The sequence below is a fragment of the Vulpes lagopus genome, chromosome 3 (genome assembly GCF_018345385.1).
Source record: "Vulpes lagopus strain Blue_001 chromosome 3, ASM1834538v1, whole genome shotgun sequence".
NCBI lineage: Eukaryota > Metazoa > Chordata > Mammalia > Carnivora > Canidae > Vulpes > Vulpes lagopus.
In genome coordinates this window covers 109,560,652-109,585,266 of record NC_054826.1, presented here as the reverse complement: position 1 = coordinate 109,585,266, position 24,615 = coordinate 109,560,652, and the positions used below count along the sequence as shown (strand labels likewise).

Sequence of the window (24,615 nt, the reverse complement as noted above, 5' to 3'; positions counted from 1 at the left end):
CAAGTAATAAGTTTGAAGCCATTCTGAAGAAACTCTCTTCTCAGAAAGAAGAGGATAATGGAAAAGAGATAAAATAATGAGTGAGAAGATTCCAGAGATGGAAGAGATTTCCAGTATAAGAATGACTGGGATGACTGATGGAGAAAACAGAGCAAAAAAGGAAAAGCAATATTTATTTTATTTTATTTTTATTTTTATTTTTGGAAACAACAAACTTTATAGGAAACTTAAAAAGGACCAGAGTGAGAATTAAGAAAAATAAACATATGCAATTGTATCTTCAAGAATTTTCATGGAACATTATGACGCATTAAATTATCTACATTCTCTAACAAAAATGAACTGATCTGAGAAAAAGCAGCATGAAAATATTCTAATGCAGTGTTGCCCAAAAGAACTTTCTGTGATGATGGAAATGTTCCATAATCTCTGTGCTGTCAAATACAGAATTTACTAGCCCCATGAATACTCACAATAGGGCTAATGCACTGAGGAACTGAATTTTTAATATAGTTTAAATAGCCACATGTGGCTAGTGATTACCAATTGAACAGCACAGTTCTAATGCTTCATGGGTCAAAATCAGTGGTTTCTTTGAGGGATTTCTCTAATGACTGCTGAGGGGTGTAGAGGGTTGGGGGTGGAAAGAGAGGAAAGCTCTTAACAGCTCTATTTAACTGCTTAAACAAGTTCTGAAACTCTCCACAGCTTTCAGAGGCAGGGGATGAGGAAAGGACTCTGGAAGACCAGAGTATGCCCTTGAACTCCTGGCCAATGCCAATGGGAGTAAAAGGCCTAGGATTTGGCTCGCTCAGACGGGAAGAGGTCTATGGTGCCACTCACAGAATCTGAGGCTTGGGCCACCTGTGTGTGGAAATCTTGGCTGTGAGGCTGGCGGGGAGGTGAAGTGCTCATTTCCGGACAGGGTTGCCAGGGCTAGAAGAGGATTTAGAAGTGGAGGGAGGACCTGAGGGCCCTTTCTGGCCACCTGGAGGCTGGACAGGCCCTTTCTTTTTGGGGATTAATGTCTTGTTCTTGCTCTTGAATACTCTGCTGGGATCCTGCTTGTTCACAAAGGAGTTGGTCTCTTCTGCAAGCAGGTTTGTGTTGTAGGTGATGGGTTTATACATGTTGAACCATTGCTTGGCTTGGGGGCTAATGCCATAGCTGGTGAAGGCATACTGCCACTGTGGCAGGCCTAGGTGTGTGATGAGCAGGCGATAGTAAGCAGTAAATGTATCTGTGAGAAAATGCCAGTATAATGCTCTGTCCAGGAACCAGATCTCAGTGTCTTGTGCTAATGCTGGTTTCCCTGTTTTGTAGACAAGGCAAACCTTCCCATTCCCATTGCAAGGATCCAGCTCAAATATCACACTGCAAGAATCAAAGTGAGGCTTCTCTGGCTGGTTCTCACTGGCTTCAAGTGTATCATCCTCCAAGTCTGCCAGAGTTGGTGCATTAGGGAGTGAGTACACGAAGACTGGTTGAGTTGAGTCAGTTTTGAGATGCTGTTAATTGCCATGCTGCCCAATGGAATGGTGTGCTCATCCAGCTTCACACTCCATGTCATGTGGAAGCCATTGGTCATCAGGTAAAAATTCTTCACATCCTCAGGTAGCATGCAGTTATTTTTCGAGGATGGGGGTGATCTCCAGGGTCAGCTTCTCCAGATGCGGCTTGCTGCAGCCCGGGGGCGGCGTCTCCTCCGTGGCTCGCGTCCCCGCTCCGCGCGCAGCGAGTGCGGGTGCGGCGACCCTGCGGGAGAGCCGGGCAGGCGGGACTGGAAAAGCAATATTTAAAGCTGTGTCAGAAAAACCTTTCCAAAACTCAAGGAAGACTCCAATCATTAAAATGATACATCATATAGTTGACAAAATAAATGAGAAAAAAATGTCACCATAACACATATTGAGGAAGTTTTTGACTTTAAAGAATATATAAAGTTCTCTAGATTTCTAGGAAGAAATAGGAAAAAGGTCATATTGGGATTGGACTGCTTATCTTCAATTCTAGAAAACAATGGAACAATAAGAGTGGACAGAGATAAAGGGCAAAATTTTGTAAGATAAGTATTCTATAGCCAGATAATCTCTCATGAGTGAAGATAAGAACAAAAGTAAAAAATTTTACACTTCTCGCCCAGAAAATACACCATTCCATTTAGCAACAATACTATAAACACAGTTAAAAGATTAGTCAGACTCAGGAAAAAAAATAGCAACACATAACAAAGACAAATGGTTAATACCAACATTGAAGGAGATCCAAAACCCAATTAATAGATTGGTAAAAGATACAAATAAACAATTCATATGTTTATTAATTCATATTTCTCAAATTCCTGAGAAATACATATAGATGAACAATAGGCAAAGATGTTAGAATTCATTAATTAAAAATGAAGTTGGGGAGGGTGGCAATCAGTTAAGCATTCGACTCTTGGTTTTGGCTCTGGTCATGATCTCCAGGTCATGAGATTGAGCCCCGCATTGGCCTCTGCACTCAGTGTGGAGCCTGCCTGCCTAAGACTCTCTACCCATCCTCCCACTTTCTCTCTCTCTCAAATAAATGAATGAATCTTTTTTAAACAATGAAATTGGCAATGGAAGACCATTTTTGATTGTCATATTGGAAAAACAAATAATGCTGATAATATGATGTATTGGAAAGGCATGTGAAAATAGGTACTTATAAAAACTTGGGAAGATGTTCAGAGTCTGGAGCATAATGGCAGCTGAATCCAAATCTCTCTACAAGCATGCAACCAACTTCCTCCAAATCATACAACCAATAAGAAGAACAAAGTTATACACAATCAACTTCAGCATTACAAGAAGACAAAGAATACCATAACTTTCAAATTACTGTAGCTTTATAAATAAACACCAAATTCCAACCCAACTCCTACCACTATGAAAAGGCTTTGGGAGAGGAAAAGTTTAGAATGTGTAAGAGATTCCATGGAAAGGAGGATAAGGTCCTGGGAGAATCACATGAGACTCAGATAAAGTCATCCCCCAAAGAAATACAACAGTAACTGCTAAAATACCTAGTGCAGGTCCAGGACTTGGTAGTTCTCAGTATGGACAACACATAAGCTGCTTGAAAGTGACAGTCTCTGGGATTGTCAGCATTGAAAGAGCATTACTTCTGTGGGAGAATAAAAAAATTGGAAAAGAAGCAGTTCTCCCCAGCAATGTGGCTATGAAAAGGAAAAAGAAGGAGGGAAATAAGAAAGGAATATTAAAGGTTTTGCATACAAAATATATGCCTATCACTTCTCAATAACATTATGCATTACGGAAATTGCAGTTGGGGCATCTGGGTGGCTCAGTTGGTTAAGCCTCTGACTCTTGATTTCGGCTCAGGTCATTATCTCTGGGTTGTGAGATTGAGTCCCCAGTTGGGCTCCACACTCAGCAGGGACTCTCGTCTTTTCCTCTCTCCCTCCTTCCCTCCCTCCCTCCCTTCCACCCTCCCTCTCTCTTTCTCTCTCCCTCTGTCTTTCCCTCTACTTGTATACTTGCTCTCTCTAAAATAAATAAGTAAATCTTTAAAGAAATTACACTTGACTTTAATGACAGAATGGGCTCTCTCAAGCCAAAATCCCTGCCTATAAAATATCTAGAATTAGAAAAAAATCCATACACAGTTACTGTAAGGAGAAAGAAAAAGTGAATCACAACATCTTAGCCAACAAAAATTTTCTCCTCTGCTCTTCCAAAACCACAAAAGAGAAAAACTGTAACATAATACTCTACATTTAGTTATTTCAAACAAGCATTTTAAAGATATTTTTAAAAAACATCTAGAATTAAACATTTTAAATACTGGGGTGCCTGAATGGCTCAGTTGGTTAAGTGTTTGACTCTTGGTTTTGGTTCAGGTCATGATCTCAGAGTGGTGAGATTAAGCCTAGAGTTGGGCTTTGCACTCAGTATGGAGTCTGCTTGGGATCATTTCTTTACCATCCCCTCTGTCTCCCGCCAGTTCATTCTCTCTCTCAAATAAAATAATAAATAAATCTTTTTTTAAAGAAAAAAAATTTTAAGATTTTATTTTATTTTATTTTATTTTTTACTTTATTCATTAGAGATACACAGAGAGGCAGAGACACAGACAGAGGGAAAAGCAGGCTCCATGCAGGGAGCCCGAAGTGGGACTTGATTCCAGGTCTCCAGGATCACACCCTGGGCTGAAGGCGGTGCTAAACCACTAAGCTACTGAGGCTGCCTGAAAGATTTTTATTTATTTATTCATGAGAGACACACAGAGAGAAGCAGAGACACAGGCAGAGGGAGAAGCAGGCTCCATGCAGGGAGCCCAATGTGGGACTCGATCCTGGAACTCCAGGATCATGCCCTGAGCTGAAGGCAGACACTCAACCATTGAGCCACCCAGGTGTCCCTTTAAAATAAAACTTAGGGGATCCCTGGGTGGCTCAGCGGTTTAGTGCCTGCCTTCAGCCCAGGGAGTGGTCCTGGGATCCTGGGATTGAGTCCCACATTGGGCTCCCTGCATGGAGCATGCTTCTCCCTCTGCTTGTGTCTCTACCTCTCTTTCTCTCTCTCTCTCTCTCTCGAATAAATAAAATTTAAAAATAAAATAAAATTTAAATACTAGGAACAGAAATGGAGACAGCAGAGAAAAATACAGTGAGAGTTGGTCAAATTTCAGGAAAAATAGAAGAAAAAGACAAAACCATCTCTGAAATAAAGACTAAAATGCAATATGCCTCAGGAAAATTTAATAAATTTAATAAAAACATCAAAGAAAGGCATTAAACCACCAAATGATTGAAATAAAAGACAGGGAAAGAAGGTCCAACACACATATAATTAGAGATTCTGGGGTTGGGGGAGAAAAAACAAGGGAATACAACTACTACTTAAAATTGCAATTCAGGGGCACCTGGGTGGCTCAGTTGGTTGAGCATCTGACTCTTGATTTCAGTTCAGGTCATGATCTCAGGGTCTCAGAATCGAGCCCCAGGTTGGGATCAACACTCAGTATGGAGCCTGCTTAAGAGTTTCTCTCTCTCATTGCCCTTCCCTCTGCTTGCACAAGCATGCATGCACACTCTCTCTCTCAAATAAATAAGTAAATCTTAAAAAAAAAAAAATTTTAAAAAATAAAACTGCAATTCACAAAAGCTTTCTGGAAATAAAAGACAACTTAAATCTCCATTTTGAAAGGGACCACAGTGTTCCTGAGAAAATTGGAACAGTCAATTCTAAGCCATATTCTAGTGGAATGATTATATTCCAAGATGATAAGGAAAAAGTCCTCTGGCATTCTAGGCAGAAAACAACAATCACATTTATTTACAAGAATAAGAAAATTAGGCTGGCATCAGACTTTTTAAAAAACAACAAATGATTGAAGGGAACAAAGGATCTCAAAGAAAGAAAGTACTAACCAAATATTTTATATCCAGGAAGTTGTTCTTCATATTACTGAAACTGTAGACAGTGGTTTTCAACTCTCCTGTCTCCTACAAAACATTCGGAAATGTCTGAAGACCTTTTCCATTGTCCTGAGTGGAGGACAAAGTGTTAACAGGCATCCAGTGGTTAGGGATCAGGAAATCTGTTAAACATCAACTATGTGCAGAAAAGTCCTACATTAAGAAAAATTACTCCAGCCCAAAATGAAAATGGTTTTGAGGTTGAAAAGCTCTGATATGAAAGGAGTTTTGAAGATGCAAGCATTCAGGGAATTCTGAATACTTGTGCCCATCCTCCAGAATCTATTTGAGGATGAACTTCAGCCAACTAGGAGATAATTGGGAGAATTTTGGTAAAGGGGCTAATTGTGAGCATATAATGTGTTTAATTGTGAAGACAAGACTAAAACAAGAGAGTGGACATATGTGAAAGAATAGTATGTAAATGTTACATATGTTATAGTATATGTTCTAATAATGTAGAAAGACATAACTAAGCATGCTAATGTTCCACATATTCAAGACTAAAATCTAGGAATGTGTGGGTGGCTCAGTTGGTTAGGCCTTCAGTTCAGGTCATGATTACAGAGTCCTGGGATTGAGCCCTGCATCAGGCTCCCTGTTCAGTGGGGAGTCTGCTTCTCCCTGTCCCTCTGGCCCTCCCTGCTGTTTCTGTTTTCTCTTTTGCTAACGTTCTCTCTCTCTCAAATAAATAAATAAATAAATAAAATCTTTTTAAAAACCCTAAAATCTAATCATCACAATGGGAAAGAACAAAACCTAAATTGTAAGTAAACAGAGAATGTAAGCAGAGACAAATAGACCCATTTGTTTTGCAAATTTAAGACGTAATCATCTACAGGGGAAAATAATAATGCAAACAACATTTGAACCTAGTACTTACACTACATACCATCAATGTAAAGAACAAAAGTACTGCAAACTAATCCTGAACTTTTCTTACTAGACGTGTTTTTCATAGTATATGGTTGTAGAAATTCTGAAACAATTTTCTGTTTGATGCAGGATTGTGCTAATGAGTAAAGATGATGATGTGTTGGAGCCAGGGATCTCAGGGTTCAGGAGGGGAACCCATAAAGAACCCTGTAGGGTTAGATTGGAATTGAGGAGGTCTCAGTATAAATTTGTGGCTTCTGATATAAAAATATAAAGATTTTCATGGTTCTGTCCACTGAAAGGACAAGGCAATGACATCTCAGTGACAATGAATAAACCCAGAGCTCAGATCTTAGCTTCAATCTCCACCAAGAAGACCCAGAAATGCTTGGAGACAGTACTAATTCCAGAACTGGGACAGGAAAGGTTCAAGAACTTGGAATATCTTGTTGTGCCAAAAGGTAAGCAAGTACTAAAACAACATCAACAACAACAATTTGTGGGGACTTATCAAGAGGACACAAGAACCTGCTTAAAGGGCCAGGTCTGGGAAAAACTGAATATAAAAATAAGTGAGACCAATAATGTATTATAACCCACTGAATAAAATAGTAACCTATTTATCTGTGCAGACAGTAAGTAGACAAGGGACTGGATAGTTGGATGGATGGATGGATGGATGGATGGATGGATGATGGATGGATAGATAGATAGACATACAGAAAGATAGATAGCAAGATAGCCAGCTAGTTAGCTATATTAAACAGACAGATAAAAAGAAAATGCTCTTCCTTCAGCAAAATGCTAACTGATAAATGTGGAGGAAGTAGTAGGGTTAGAATATCACCATTTTGAAATCATTATATTAAAGGTTTGTTTAGACAGTTGTTGTCAATGGTAGATACTATATCCAGGACATGAAAGTCTGATGAGGAATAGAATATTTATATGATCTGTATGTGTCTTCCTTCAGAGAATTGATTAGTTACAAGTGAATAATAGTAATAATACCTAGAAGCTAAGCTAGTGTTTGGGAGTAAATATTTTTCCTTCCACCCTTTAGATTCTTTGGCTGGCCTAATAATCAAATTAACATAAGACAGATTGACAGGAGAAAAACAAATTGAATTCTGATAGTATGGGGATCACCTAAGAATATGAGCCCCACGGACAAGCCAGACAATTGAGGCTGATATGCCATATTGAGCTAAGGAGTGGCACGGGGACTGGGACTTCTAAGGGGAACAGGGTGATTCATAGGACAATAAGAAGAGCAGATGTTTGGGGCGCCTGGACGGCTCAGTCAGGTGTGTCCAGCTCTCGGTTTTGGCTCAGGTCATGATCTCAGGGTCCAGGGATCAAGGTCCACATTAGGCTCTGCACTCAACATGGAGTCTGCTTGAGGCTTTCTCTCTCCCTCTCTCTGCTCCTTCCCCTGCTCACTCTCTCTCTCTTCTCTCTCATATGAATAAATAAATCTTTGTAAAAAAAAGAGCAGATGTTTAGTAATTAGATGTTTGTCCTGCCATACAGATAGGTCATTCAGATAAAAAATTATCTCTTGGTAACAGCTGTCTTTCTGGGCCAGGGCTCCTATCTAAATTCTTTCTAGTAGTTTAAGGGCCAGGTAAAAGTTTTTCTTGAGTCTGTTGGGTATTGATTGCCTTCAGCTCATAATAGTCCATATGCCAAAATGGCACATTGTGGGGGAACTTTTTCTAAAGCTCTTCATTAGACAACATTTTCATCAGATGAGAAAAATTAAAATGACCAATGAGTGGGCAAATGGCTTTAATGTGCCTCTAGATGTAACACAACATCACTTTTAAATGCTTTAGCCAGGAATGTAAAATGTGAATTTAATCATGAAGAAACATCAGACCAACCCAAATGGAGGGACATTATATAAAATAACCTGCCATGTTCTACAAAAATGTCTAAGTCATGAAAAACAATGGAAGGCTAAGGACTGTTTCCAGATTAAAGGAGACTAAAGAGCAATAACAATTCAATGCAAAACAGGATTCTGGACCAGTTCCTGTACCGGTGGGGAGAAAAATGGCTATAAAAGCCATTATTGGAACAATTGACAAAATTGGCATATAAACTGTGCAGTAGATAAAAGTGTTATATCAACGTTAAAATCCCTAAGCTTGGTTCATATACTGTGGTTACATCAATAAGGGAATATTCTTGTTTTTAGAAAATATACAGCAAACTATTAGAAGATAAATTGGTATTATATAGTCAAACTTCTCTGAAACCAGAAAAAAACGAGAAAGAGAATGAGACAGCGATACATGTGACATGGCAAAATGTTAACAAGTGGAACAAGTGGTGAATCTTGCTGAAGGTGTGTTGGGGTTCCATGTATTAATCTTGTCAATGTTATGTACATTTAATATATATATTTGAATTAAAAATAACTGGGTATAAATATCAATTGCCACAGAATGTTTGTTTTTACATTATGGAAGGCATATACCAGTTGATGCAGCAATTCTGCAGCTAATATATATGTGTGTATATTTATACATTTATGTGTGATATTCATATATGCACCGAATATATTCCCAAATTGGAAAAAAACCTAAATATCCATCAGAAGAATTGTTTAATGTTTTACAGTAGATGAATTTCTAGGTAATCATCTGTGGTCATTAAAAGAAATGGGGTTGATCTAAATGTACCAATAAGAAAAGTCTCCTAAATCTCTGACAAAATGAATTTGGCAAATCGTAGTATTTATCGCATAGCTCAATTTTTATTTATAACAAGGGAAGAAAACCATCAGCACCTAACAAACTGTTAACAATGGTTACTTAGGGCAGTCTATACTTTGGGATAGATTAGGTTCTGAAAGGATATTTGTAAATCCATATGTTTTTCAAGTCCCAAGTAACTAAGACAGATATAAACCCGAGATCCCCATTGCATTTCTGCTTAACAAGGATATGAATCAATTTCTGTGAAGCTTGAAAAGCAGGCATATTCTTCTCCCTCTTCCATATATATTTTCTAGCAGATTTATTTTCCCCAAATAGATAAATTTTGTCTTTCTCAGAAATCTGTTAAGGTAGGTATTTGTCTCGCCCTGCATAATCTTTGCTAGTGACATACATTATTCTTTAGTGGTTTGAAGCCCACGTGTGCTAGTTTGCCACTCACACTGACGGTGTGCAGATTCAGATAAGCCTTCCTCCCTGGTGGGAATAACCTATAAGACAACAGAATCAGCAGCAGCCCTTGAAAACCTACTTAGTCCTTCAATTCCCCATATCAAGCTTTGCCAACAATTAACACTAGGCGGATGGATGTCTGACTTCTTTCCCTCATTCACTCAAATAGTTTTTCTCACTTCTTGATGAATACAGTTGATTTCACAAGCGCCATTCATTCTTGCTTTAAAATCATTCACACTCCCAAATAATTCATGCAAGCACACATGCCACCTTCTTCATCCTCTTGACTCTCATTTCTAGAAATCGCTCTCGCTTTCCTTTTTAACCGTGTTCCCTTTCTTTGCAACTTTTTCAATATCCTTGCTGCTTTTTCACTTATCAGATATGAGGGCTTCAATAATATTTGTAAAACGCCTAAACACCAAGCATAAACATGGCAAATAAAAGTGCAGACTGAGCAGTGGCACGAAGACCAGGGCAAACATGATTATATTATCTAACAGTGGCAGGCTTGATGCCTTTGACTTTAAAAAGTAGCTTTCATTTTATCAATGAGAAATTATAAATCCAGTACTTGTTAATAGAGGAACTTCCAATTATATCTGTGTTTGTGGATTTATTTATATATTTCTGCTACTAAATAAATTCACTACTATGAATTCGTATTTCGTGATCCTAAAAACAGGAAAATATTAGGGAAAAAAGATACTTTCTAATTGTGTTTTCTACTTGCAGGCAGAATTGTGTTTTTGCACATTTTTATCCTCTCATGAAAAACAGTTTTTGTTGGCTCGTCTTGATCTAATCATGGTTTGAGAGTCCTTCGTGTCCAGAAAAAAATAACTGACTCCTGTCTTTCATGTAAAAGCATGCTACTTAATGGGGGGGCCCTGCCAAGTTCTGGTCTGACTCAGAAGCTCAAACCCTCTAGGGAATAAAAGAAAACCGAGTCAAATCAAAAGGCCTCAAGTATGGGGTTTGTAAAGGAATGGGAATGAGCAGTGGAAAAAGTTTAACACAGCATGCATTGAGGGTGTATGATTATATGAATAAAGGCTGAAAACACATGCAAATATAAAAGAAGATGTATAATGTTAAATATAGATTCAGCAGTGACAGTAAGTCTAAAATTCCAAAGTTTATGCCAGGGATCAGGTGAAGCAGAGGCTAAAAGGAGCCGAGAGTGAAAGCTGAGAAATTTATTTTATGGGGGAGGTGTGATGGTGAATTTTATAGTTCAACTTGAATTTTATGTTTCAAACACAAGGTGCCCAGACACTTGGTCAAATATTATTCTGGGTGTGTCTTTAAGGGTGTTTCCAAATGAGAGGAAGGTTGGATCAGTAGATGCAGGAAAGCAGACCACCTAATATGGGTGGGCCTTGTTCAATCAGTTGAAGGCCCGAGTAACTCAAAAAAGCTGACCCTCCCTCCAGCAAGGGGGAATTTTCCTGCTTTTGGACTTAAACTAAAACATTGGCTTTTCTGGTTTTCAGACCTTTGGACTGGGACAACACCATTGTCTCCTGGATTTCCAGGTTCCAGAATCACCTGCAGTTTAGTTTCTATAATCTAGGGACCAGAATTTTTTATAATAAACCTCTCTGTTTCTCTTTCTCTCTCTCTATATATATGTGTGTGTTGATATATGCATATGCACACACGTAATATAATTTTATATATAAATTTGATCTATATGCACAAATTCACATCAACTAACATATATTATTAATATAAATCTATTATTATGCTGATTACTTATCTAAATCAAAGTACTTGTTGAAATAAATATATCTATTTAACATAAATGTATTTGTTTAACATAAATCTATAAATACAGTTCTTATATATTTAAATATGTTTATTTATTTACATTGATTTCTATACCTCCTCTTTGTTCTCTAGAGAACCCTGACTAATACAGAAGAACTTAATGTTCTTTTACTGATGGGACTTGAGTTGAATAACTTGAAATTCTTAGTTAGGACACTGTGGGCAGGGCTACTAGCTATGTGCTTTGTGCATGGTGAAGTGGCTCCCCAGAAAATTGCTGTGAAGTGTGGTATATGGGAGTGGGAGTGATGTGAGCCTTTTCCAGGCTGGGACTTTTTTTTTAAAGAATTATTTTTTTTAAGTAATTTTTACACCCAAAATGGGCCTAGGACCTACAACCCCAAGATCAAGAGTCACATGCTGTACTGACTGAACCAGCTAGGTGCCCCCAGGGTGGAACTTTGCAAAGCAGGGGTGTCTTCTCGATGCTCCCTCTTTCTCCTGGGGTAGGACAGTTGCAGGCACTGATACAGCTCTTCAGTGTGGCAGAGTCAGGAGAGGAGAAGTCGTGGGTGCTGACATACCTTGTGGAGGAGAGCCACTTGCCCAACACAACACCCACATATGACATAAAGATAAATTTCTATTATATTTGAGTCATTCTTTTTGGGGATCTACTTATTATTTTCTTTCTTTCTCTTTTCTTTAGAGAGAGAGAGAGTAAGCAGGGCATGAGAGAACAGAGAAAGAGAGAGAATCTCAAGCAGGCTCCATGCCCAGCACAGAGCCCAATGCAGGGCTTGATCTCACAACCCTGAGGTCATGACTTGATCCAAAATCAAGAGTCTGACACTTAACCGCCTGAACCACCCAGGTGCCCCTAATTACTATTTTCTTAACTGATAAAGAAACATTGCAAACACACAAAAGAGTACATGATATAACCTATACCTATGGTCTCAATGCTCAGAAGCAATAGATGTTCAATTTTGCCATATCTGCTTCAGATGTCGTATTAGTTGTTACAACTATCATAACAAAATATCACACACTGGGTGGCATAAACAACAGAAATGTATTTTCCCACAGTTCTGGAGGCAGGAGTCTGAGATCAAGGTATCGGCAGGTTTAGTTTTTATTCCCCAGGCTTCACTACCTGGCTTTCAGATAGTAGCCTTCTCGCTGTGTCCTCACATCGTGGTCACCTTTAGACCTGTGATGTCTGTGTCCTCATCACCTCGTCTTAGAAGGATACCAGTAATTGGGTCAGCCCCACCCAAAGGGTTTCATTTCACCTTAACTACTTCTTTAAAGGCCCTATCTCCAAATGTAGTCATATTCTGAGTTCCTGGAGTTAGGACTTCAACACAGAAATTTTGAGGGATATGATCCAGCCAATCCAGTCCATTACAATGTCTTTGTTTTTAAGAAGCAAAATATGGCAGTTACACATAAATTTATCTTTCTGTTCCCTCTCCTCTTTCCCTCATTATGGGTATCCATACCATGAAATTAACATGAATTATTCCAAGAATATTTATGCATCTATTACCACAAACAAGTTTGCTACACTTAAAAAAAAAAGTTATTTATTTGTGTGTGTGTGTGTGTGTGTGTGTGTGAGAGAGAGAGAGAGAGAGAGAGCAACCAAGATAGCACAAGTGGGGAGGAGAGGGAGAAGCAGACACCCCACCGAGCAGGGAGCCCAATGCGGGACTAGATTCCAGGACACCAAGATTGTGACCTGAGCCAAAGGCAGATGCCTAACTGACTGAACCACCCAGGTGCCCTCAAAATACTTTACTTTTATGCACAAAAATTTTTATTTAAGTACATATTCTTCTTTGATTGGCTTTCATTAATCAATAATAGCTTTTTGAGCTGTATCCATGTTAATATGCCTGGGACTAGTTGCTTCTTTTTTAACTGCAGTCTCATATTCCAGTGTATAAATAAACCACAGTAATCCATTCCCTTACTGACAGAAAGTTGTTCACCTTTAATACGTTAAACAGTATTATACATACGCTCTATGTGTATAAATGAGCATTTTCTAGTGCACACACAAGAAAGTGTTTAGTCATGTGACAATACACATTTACCTTGATGCGATATTACTATTTTTTCTTTGATGAGCTTTCTTTGATTACTAATTTACACTCCTATCAGGAACATATGATGTCCTTCTCCCCCACATCCTTGTTAAAATTTGGAGCTAGGCATTAATTTTTGTTAGGTTCACGGGCATGATAAGGAATATCATCTGTGTTTTAATTTTTTACTGTTCTACTTGATAGTGAGATTGATCATAATCTCTTAGGATTATTTGCCATTCAGATTTTCTTCTGTGTTTCAAAAACTTTCTTTTTGCCTTTGTATATCTTTTTCAACCTTTTTCTAGTGATTTTCAAATTACTTGTGAAAGTTTCCCCCCCCTTTTTTTTTGTTAAGATTTTATTTTTAAGTGATCTCTAGATCCAATGTAGGGCTTGAACGTATACTCCGAGATCAAGAGTCTCATGCTCCACAGACTGAGCCAGCCAGGTGCCCATATTTGTGAGAGTTTCTTATGTATATTCATATATATATTCTAAATTATATTTCCAGGCTTCTTTTCTTTTCTTTTCTTTCTTTTCCTTTTCTTTTCTTCTTTCCTTTCCTTTCCTTTCCTTTCCTTTCCTTTCCTTTCCTTTCCTTTCCTTTCCTTTCTTTTCTTTCTTTTCCTTTAAAGATTTTATTTATTTTTCACAAGAAACAGAGAGAGAAGCAGGGACATAGGCAGAGGGAGAAGTAGGCTCCCCGCAGGGAGCCCCATGTGGGACTAGATCCCAGGACCCCAGGATCATGACCTGAGTCAAAGGCAGATGCTCAACCACTGAGCCACCCAGGTGTGCCCCAGGCTACTTTGCTTTACATTTTCTTTATGACATCTTTCCATTAAAAGAAATTTGAAATATAGCCAAATTTATCAGTCTTTTCCTTTATGATGTGTGCTCTTTGCATTTTGTTTATGACATTCTTTCCTACCTGGATGTCACAGGGATTTCCTACGTTTTCTTATAAAATTTTAAAAGTTCTTGTCATACTTAGGTCTTTAATCTGCCTGTTCTTTGTTTTGTTTGTGTACAGTGGTGAGAGGGATCTAATTTTTTTCTTTGTGCCAGTGATTTACTAAATAATCTATTTTTTCTCCCACTGGTTTGTAATGCCTTCTTTGTTAAAACTTAATTTTTCACACATATGTGCTTCTGTTTCTGGCCTTCCTAGTCTCATCCATTGATTTTTTTCTTTATTTTTTAAAATCAATCCCTGAGCCAATAGTACATTATTCTCATCGTTCTAATTACTTTATAATATCCGCTGTGTTTTGTGTTTTGTTTTGCTTTTTGCTATTTGATAGTATGAATACTCATTTTTTATTTGTGTTCTTCAAACTTGTGTTGGGTATTCTTGGCCTTTTTCTTTTGTGTAGAAGAATAAACAGGGTTCTCTGTAGTGTTTAAAAAAACAAAAACAAAAACAGGGCAGCCAGCAGTTTAGCACCGCCTTCAGTCCCGGATGTGATCCTGGACAGGCGGGATCGAGTCCCACGTCGGGCTCCCTGCATGGAGCTTGCTTCTCCCTCTGCCTGTGTCTCTGCCTCTCTCTCAATCTCTGTCTCTTATGTATAATAAAACACACACACACACACACACACACACACACACAAAATGGGAGCAAGTTAGAAGAATATAGGAGCCAATACGGAAGACCTGCCAATGACCAAAGTTGGAACATTTTTGGCAATAAAATAAATTAAAATAGCATAAGATTATACTGATTGTATGGATCAAAGAAAAATATAAATGTCCATGAGTCTATACTGATGTAAATAAGCAACTGAATAAACAAATGGAGAAAAAGGAATAAATCTTCCCTACATGAAAATTCCTATTAATAAGGGTAAAAAAATGAGAGAAATAGAAACTCACCATTAGCTCACCACAGTTATAATTGCCACAGGTATGATCTACCAATGAATGCTCAGATTAATAAAGGGAACATTAAAGAGAAATGAAATATTTGCATAAACTCAAATATGTGCTTCCGGGTTATTATTATCCCGGTTTTAATATGTGTTTACATCATCTTTGATAGTCCTCCCTCTAGGAGGTGAAACTTAATTGCTTTCCCGTTGAACATGGGTGGACCTAGTCATCCACTTCTAAAACCTAGCGTATGGAAAGAGAAAGACAACTTGACAGTGGAGAAACCTGGAAGACACCATCTGAATCTTGTTTTCAAGGCTAATGTCACCAATAATGACACCAACATCATGTTGATGTCATATATCCTTGATAGGACATGATGAGTGAAACCTTTCACCTCTGTGGTTTTCTTCCTCCAAACCCATAACTCCAATCATGAGAAAAACATCAGACAAATCCAAGACTGAAATTCTACACAATGTCCACTACTTTTTTAAAGTGTGAAGGTCCTTAATGACAAGAAAAGATTGTGCACCTGGCTTGACTGTCAGTGGAGCCTGCAACTCCTGATCTCGGGATTGTCAGTTAGAGCCCCATGTTGGGTGTAGAGATTACCTAAAAATGTTACCTTAAAAAAATACAAGGAAAGGTTTGAGAAGCTGTCATGGTGTTGGCTTGCAAACTCAGAGTTCCCAGGGGAGGGGGGAGAGTCTGAAACTGGCCCTCATACATGGAAAGCAAGGCTGAAGAAAGAGACAGACCACTTCAGATTGGTAGTTTTAATGAGCAAAGGAACTTACATAGGAAGCTTGTCTTGGTTAGCTACAAGATAAGTAGATCTGTACACCTGCCCACCAGAATCTTAAAAGTTTACACAGAAGCCTCAGTGGGGTTCAGTCATGTGGACCATACAGATGGTCTTATCAACACATTGCTTTTTCAAGGCTGGATTCCTTCCTTTCTTCCCTCCTTCTCTCCTTCCTTTAGGGACAAATAGGTTTACTGAAAGATGAGGAGAGGGACACCTGGATGGCCCAGTGGTTGAGCATCTGCCTTTGGCTCAGGGTGTGATCCTGGATTCCTGGGATCGAGTCCTGCTTTGGGCTCCTTGCATGGAGCCTGCTTTCCCTCCCTCTGCCTGTGTGTCTCTGCCTCTCTTTCTGTGTCTCTCATGAATAAATAAATAAAATCTTAAAAAAATAAATAAAACCATAAAACTCGATAAAAAAGAAAGATGAAGAGAGTAGAGCTCATCTCCCCTCAAGATCCTGGTGGTGTTAGCCTCAGACTCAGGGCATGCAGGCATCCAGGTGTCCCAAGCCCAAGAACTCAAAGCTGCATCTCTGAAGCAATTCCTAGTTTGGGAACGGTGTACAGAACAGACATTCCACAGAGAGTGAGGAGCCTTCAACAGCCTGGGTCTAGCTCAAAGGTTCAACTGGCAGTCACATTCTCTTGATGACCAACTCTAACACACACACACACACACACACACACACACACACACACACCGGTGGAGATTAAGAAGATAGGACAGTGAAATACAATGCAACTGGATACTGGAATAGAAAGAAGATATTAGTAGAACAACCAGTGTCATGTAAAGAGAATGAGGTTTAGTTGGTAGGATTGTAGCAAGGTTCATTTCTTAGTTTTGACACAGGGATTGTGCTTATGTGAGCTATTCACATTAGGGGAAGCTGGATGAAGAGTATGAAGGAACTCTGTGCTACCTTGATAACCATCCATAATTCTAAAATCATTTCAAAATAAAATTTCTTTCAAAACTCAATGAGTTCATTGCAAAAGTGTTCACTCAATGAGCATCAATGAACGATCACTCTCCTACATTAGTCATGTTTTATGACTTCTCATGATTATGGAAAATGTATTTTGCACATTTCAGCATTTGTGCACATATAGATATTTTTACATGTCAGATAGGTAAAGACATACTGTACTATAGAAATAGCTTCAGACCAAGAGACTTCTTTTTCTTTTTACATGGAATGGCAGGAAAATACACTGGATCAAACCTGCCACTTAGGAGGGAGATCAGATTAGACAGTTACATTTATTTCTATTTGCAATATTCCTATTTGGGAGCTTCTTTTTTGTTTAATATCAACAAACCTGAGCTCCTTGGTTAGTATATGAGCTTGTCAACTCAGCTTTCTTATCAGAATACAGAGAGAATTTACATGACAGCACCTGTATAAACAAACTACTTTTTGGGCTAAGAAATTTACTGTAATCTTTCCTTTCAACTTAAATCCTCTCCCCTTCTTAGGGGGAGATTGGTTATTCTGATTACACATCTTCTTTTTTCAGGGAGGCATTGATACTACTTTGCTTCCCTATCATTACATAAAGTTTAGAATTACCTTATCAAAATATATATAACCTATACCTACACATGATGCTATTGGGATTTTGTTTGAAATTACTTGGAATTCATTGATTAATGGTGAGAATTTTATCCTTATAGTACTGGGTTTTTAATTCACAACTATTTGCAACTATGTTAAATGCATGAATGTGTAGGCTTTGTTTATTCTTATATTTTTATGCTTGCTACAAGTCGAATGGTATCTCCCCCAAAAGATCTATTCAAGTCCTATCCCCTAGTACCTGTGAATGGAACCTTATTGGAAACAGGATCTTTGTAGATTGAATCAAAGTGAGATGAGGTCATGGGGGGAGAGGGGGCTCTGCCAATGGGACTGGTGTCCTTATATACATATATTTTTAAACATGTCTTTTTAAAAAGATTTTATTTATTTATTCACGAGAGATACACAGACTGAGATAGAGGCAGAGACATAGGCAGAGGGAGAAGCAGGCTCCATGCAGGGAGCCCTTAGTGGGACTCCATCCCGGGTCTCCAGGATCACACCCTGGGCTGAAGGTGGTACTAAACCGCTGAGCCACTAGGGCTGCCCTGGTGTCCTTATAAAAAGAGGAAAGTGCTATGCAAACACAGATGCCTGCTGACACCGTAATTTCAGATTTCCAGCCTCCAGAACTGTGACAGAAGAAATTTCTGTTTTAAGCCACATAGTTTTTGGTATTTTGTTATGGTTGCCTTAGGAAATTAATATAATACTGTCAAAAATTGTATAATGTTGTCTATATGAGACTTGCTTACTGGATTTTGTTGTAGTTCTGAATAGGATCTTTTAAGATTATATTTTCTTTTTCTTTCTTTAAAGTAGGCTCCATGCCCAATGTGAGCCTTGAACTCATGACCCTGAGATCAAGAGCTGGATGCTCTCCCAACTGAGCCAATGAAGTGGCCCTAAGGTTATATTTTCTAATTGCGTCCTGATTATATATAAGAATGGATCTACTTTTTATATTTTAAATTTTATTCAGCAAGCTTGCCAAACTCTTTGGTTGTAGATTTTCATGTATTTGCCAACAAAGATATAATTTGCAAATAATAATAATTTGTTTCTTTCTTTCCAAATCTCATGTACTTTATTATTCTTTCTTGTCTTATTGCATTAACTGAAAGCCCTGGTGTAATGCTGAACAGAAGGTGCGATGGAAGGCACATTTGTCTTGTTTCTGTCTTATAAGGGCTTACTTCTACTATTTCATTATGTTTCATTATAATGTTTACTCTATGTTTTTGGCAGATACCCTTCCTTTTTCTCTTAGGAAAGTTACCTTCCATTTAGTTTGCTAAATGTATTTAAAATGAATGAGGTGCGTAGATGTTGCACATACTAAAAATAATCCTCTTGCTTTAGCTGGTACAATCCAATCCTTTTGAATATAGATTGAAATGTCACTTCCTCTGTGAAGCCTTCTTCAAAGGCTCTGCAGGCTAACAAAGATGCTCCAGCATGCACCAGAGCCCTCTGTATTTTTTTCTCTTTCACTACTTGCCTCACTTGATTACACTTGCTTGTATAATTGTTTTGCCTTTAAGAGGACAGGGATCTTGCTTCCTGTCTCACTACTACCTATAGATTTCATCCAGAATATACTAACTCCATTAGTGACAAATGAAAGAATGAACTTATGAATGAAGCTAAAAGAGAGCAAGAGATTTAATGAAATTGAACAGAGCAGAATCAGAAGTCAAAAAGCTCACCCAGATAAAGATTTGTGCAGAGTGTACATCAATAAAATTACAGAAAGTCCCATGAGATATATAAAAGAAGACTGAATGAATGGAGATTCACTTCCTATATTTCTGGATGGGAAAATCCCAACATTGTGGGTTTATTATGTAACATCGCAGTCTCGGATGCTGGGAAAATGAAGGAAAGAAAAAGTAAAGTAGATCTTTATGTAAAACTGTATACCAAAATAAACTTCAGATGTTTTAAAATTTAAATGTAGAAAATAAAACCAAGAATGTACTAGAAGAAAAATGTAGATGATCATTACAAACTTTGGGGAACACCATCTTTTATCAAAGGTAAAAACTAAGAAGTAAATATTTGGGAGTCTGAGTACATAAAAATGAAACACATACACAATCAAAAACAGTAAAGGTAAGTTGCCAATAAAGAGAAACTGGTGACCCAATAATTAGAAGATACAGGATAGAGAGAAAAAAAATCTGGTGTCCTTAATACTTAAGAGCCTTTCATGACTCAGTAAGAAATAGCAACCAAGCCAAAGAGAACCGGTAAACATAAAAATGAATGCCCCCAGGGTGTGTGTTCACACCGAACAAGAACATGAGGGAGGGATGGGGAAGTGTCCTCACGGGATAGATTTGTCTGTTTTTCTGATGAAAGAAGAGGTGGGAAAGGATGCCCTTCTTTTCTGGGAAAGAAGAGGTGGGAAAGGATGCCCTTATGCCTGTATAATTCTTGCCAGGGGAAGACACTTAATGACTAGTTTTTCTTCTTTCTTACATCATCTGGACTTTGACTTTTTTGCCTATTTGATGTGGTGGTCATAGGACTAGCCATAGATAGTCCAACTACCAGGCAGAAGCAGGGATGATTTCCAAGCAAGAAACTCTATGTTTCTATCCTTTAGGTCAGAATTGCTAGGGACCTGATGCGGGCAAAATGGGGGCTAAGCCTGCATATTGGCAATGATGTTGCCTGGCGGTAAGTACAGCCTTCTGGTTCTGCACCTGTGTGACCTTACTCTCTGTGACCAGCGGGATGGAGGGGAGGCGCTTGCCAGACCAGTATTGCTGCCTGCAATCTAGACCAGCACGGTGGCCCAATCTAATGTCCCTTTCAAAGGTGGAAAGGTTTGGGTATGAATAGAGAAAAGGAAAAATAGTCCCCGACGATAAGGGAATGAATGACTGCGTTTTATAATGAGGGGAATCAATATTACATTAACACCTCGAAAGAGGCTCAGAGCAAGAGATGATGTTGTCTCTTTGTTCAGTTAAATCAGATGCCTGAAAGGGGGGAAGCCTTATATTGCTGAAGCCACCTCTGCTTTGGGAACCTGACAATAGAAACCTGCAAACGAGAAGGGCCTCATCCTGAGAGACTTTTTCATACCACATGATGATGGACTGGATAGTTATTAATGACTGAATGGAATCCTAGTATGTGCCAAGATCTTTGACCTTTATGATTGTTCTGCCAAGAGGGGAGTCTATGTTAAAAGACCAGGTGGTGCATTGTGATACTGTGATCTCTAATAAGAAACATGTATCAGATCTGCAACCCTGGTGCTGTCACAGAGCTCCTAAAACCCTAGGAATTTCCTGTGGTCAGAGCCTTAAACATCTCTTTTGTGGTGTTAATGAGGTGACTTTGGGAAAGCCTTTAGATAACCCTAAGGGTGGGGCCTGGTTGCCAGGGGAACCCACCACTTGATAAAAAGGCTGGAACTTTCAGCAAACCACTTCCTATCCACAGCTGGGAAGGGAGAGGGACTGACTGCTGGTTGAATTGATCAATTCAATGGCCAAGGAGTTGATCAATCAGGACTGCATAACGAAGCCTCAATAAAATCCCAAAAGGACATGGAGAGCTTCCTTCTGGGTTGGTGACCACATGGAGGGACTAGAGACTGGTGCTCCCAGAGAGGGCATGGAAGCTTCTCAATCCTTTCCCCATACTTGGCCCTACACATCTCTCTGGCTGTTCCTGAATGATATACTTTTATAATAAACTAGTAATCTAGTAAGTAAAATGTTTCTCTGAGTTCTGTAAGCTGCTCTAGCAAATTAATCGAGCCTGAGGAGCGGGTTTTTCGGAACTTCTGACTTACAGTCTGTGGGGCATTAGTGAAGGTGGATGGCCCAGACTTGACATTGGCATCTGCAGTGGACTGCACCCTGACATGTGGGATCTGGTGCTATCTCTGGATTCATAGGGTCAGAACTGAGTTGACTATAGGACACCCAGCTGGTGTCTGAGAATTGCTTGCTCTCCTCAACCCCAACGTACATGGGAATTGGTACCAGAGCCTATTTTACAAACCGAGAAAGATCTTGGTCTTGACTCTGGTTACCGTAACAAAATACTGTAGTGGGTGACTTCAGAGACAGGAGTGCGGCTCACCGGGCTGGGGCCCAGAAGTCTGGGATGAGGGCACCAGCATGGTCAGGTTCTGGTGAGGACTCTTCCTGGGTTGTCTTCCCATGGCTGGACATATGAAGAAGCAGAGATAACTCTTCAGTTTCTTGCGAGGCCACAATCCTATCTGATCATGACCTCATTTTAACCTTAGCTACTTCCTGAAGACTGGATCTCCAGACAGGCTCACCTTGGGGGTTAGGGCCTCAACATATGAATTTGGGGGAGACACAATTCAGTCCTTAGCAGTAAGTAAGCAGCAGCACATAAATATAAAAAGATGTTTGGCATTTATCTTTTATCATTTCCTTTCTTTCCGACTTTTCTCTCTTGCTCTTTTTCTAGCTTCCTGAGTTGAACATGTAGCTCATCTGTTTTTAATTTTTCTTCTTTTTTGGAGAAGTATATTGAAGATATAATCTTTCATATAAGTATTGCTTAATTCCATCTGCCAGATTCTGCTGTTTCAGCTCTAAGTATTTCCTGATTTCCCATGTGAGATCCTTTCCAATGCAAGTTTCCGTAAGGTCATGGCATTATTATTTTTTAATCTTTTGCTCTTTTTACAAGCATATAATGTTCCTCTTTGTTATCACATTGGTTTTGTCTGGAGCTTTGCCTCCAAATTGCTACAGATACACTCTTTATTGATAGGTAAAAGCCAAAATGGGGGAAATCTATCTGCTAGATATGAGACAAGAGTTCTGTCTCTACTGTCTTGGTGCTATTCATTCCCTCTGTGAAAGGGAGTTCTGACACTGGCTCACTGAAGTCATTTTGCTCAACAGCATGGAAATGAATGGGTATGTACGCTTTTATTAGATCAGCTAGGCTGTGCTGTGCTCACAACCAAGGGGTTGAGAACAACCGAGGTTTATTTCTTGATCATGCTGTATGCTGTCAGAGGCTGGAATTAACCCTAACCTAGCTCAGTGTGGAGGATCCAATAGATGGTAGGTAAGAGAGGCTCTATCTGGTTTCTTGTACAATTGCCAGGCAGGAAAAGCTCACTGCCACTGGTAGATCTTCCACTGTGTGCCGAAGCTTCTGCCTAGAACATACCACTTTACCTCTGCTCAAGCTTCATTAGCCAAGTGCCACAAGTCAGACTTAATTTTAAGGAGCCAAGAAAAATAGATCTCTCCTGTGGGTCACGGGAGAGCTGACAATATTCCAAAGCCAATTTTTGCTTCTTGTTGGTTTGTTGATTTTTGTGATGTGAGTTATCATATATCCTTCCAGTGTTTCTTTTTTTTTTTTTTTCCTTTTTAAAAGATTTGATGTATTTGTTTAAGAGAAAGAATGCATGCTCACACGAGCAAGGGGGGGGGGGGGGGCAACGGAAGAGGGAGAAGCAGACCAATGTAGGGCTCCATCCCAGGATCCTGAAATTATGACCTGAGTTGAAGGTAGACGTTTAACCGACTGAGCCATCCAGGCACCCCTAGTAAATTTCTTTAATAAAAAACCACACTGAGCTGAATTTAGCCACAGTTAGTTTCTATCGCTTAAAAAAGAAAAAAGCTACAGAAGGCATCGGACTTGCCGTTATATACGCTACTGAGCAGATTTGGAGAGTGAACTTCAGTTTACACATTGGGCTGGTCTGAAGAAAGGGCACACACAGATTTTTCAAGGATGAGGCTTGAAGAAGCAAGGCATGGCAGGAGCCAATGTTTAGATCCAAGTAATGATTGGTAGCCACCACATGCCAGGCGGGGAGCCAGGTATTTTTTTTGCATATGTGATCTAAATCAATTTAATTTTCTAAAACCAATTCGAGGTGAGTCTTATTATACATGATTTATATCTGCATACACTGAAGCTCAGAAGGGTGAAATGACCTGCCCCAAAGCCACGTAGCCAGGAAAGGACAGCTTTGATTTGACTCCATCATCTGAGCATACAGAGGTGAAACAGAATCTTGCAAGGTGTACATTCGGAGAGTAGACACTGTTTGGTTTGGCGGGACTGTGAGTTACAGGAAGGGTGGGAGGGGATCTTGAGTACAAAGGTAAGAGGTTGGAGTTTATTGGTTAGGCAGTGAGAGGGAGGTTTTGAGCCACAGAGAGCATTACCAGAGCTATGATTAATTGATGGATTGGTCCGCTCTTGATGTCTGGGATGATAGGGAACGAGGCACCCCGCAGACCTGGAGACCAGCTGGAGGAAGATTGTAAAAACTCGGAAAAGCCTGAATGAGCATGGGTGTTGGCGGTGGAAACAGAAAAAAAAATTTCTATCCATTCTCCAGACCCATTGGGAATTGCTGAATGAAGTCTGAGTTCTCCCTATGTAGGTGGCTCCTACTTTTCATTATAGGTTTCTCAAAAACTTGCTCCCAGAAAAAGCCTGGATCAGGAGCAGGAAAAAAAAAAAAACCAGGCAACTGCCTAAGTAGGAAGTCTACAACACTCCTTCCCCCCCAAATCACCCCTTCCCCATCAGTTAATGGAGCCTGACATTTCCCCAATGGTTTTTATTCCGTCAAGAGTGTCTTACTCAAGCGTGAGTAGTTGAGGACAAGAGGAAGAAGGGATGCTGGCAAGTTTCCTCACTGGCAGTGCCCGGGCAAGTTACAGAAAGGTGTGAGGACAATCTGCTATTTCAACAAAAACCTTAAACCCAGATTTTATGGAGGTGGTGGCTGGGTGCGGGGGGGGGGGGGGGGGGGACAGCCCTCAATTTAAAAATATTGCAACCAGTTTAAATTTCTTGATATCACTGTACTGGCCACATCTAGCTCTCCGTCTATCATCCCTGGGTTAAATTTTAAAACCACTGGATGAAAAGTTTTCCAAATCGGAAAAGCGCACACGTGGTAAAGCTAACTA

The 24,615-nt window shown here is 39.4% G+C and overlaps 1 pseudogene; it reads right to left on the bottom strand.

The window, feature by feature from the left end:
- Positions 1–204: 204 nt before the first annotated feature.
- LOC121487080 lies at positions 205–3,298 on the bottom strand (annotated as a pseudogene).
- Positions 3,299–24,615: the final 21,317 nt, after the last annotated feature.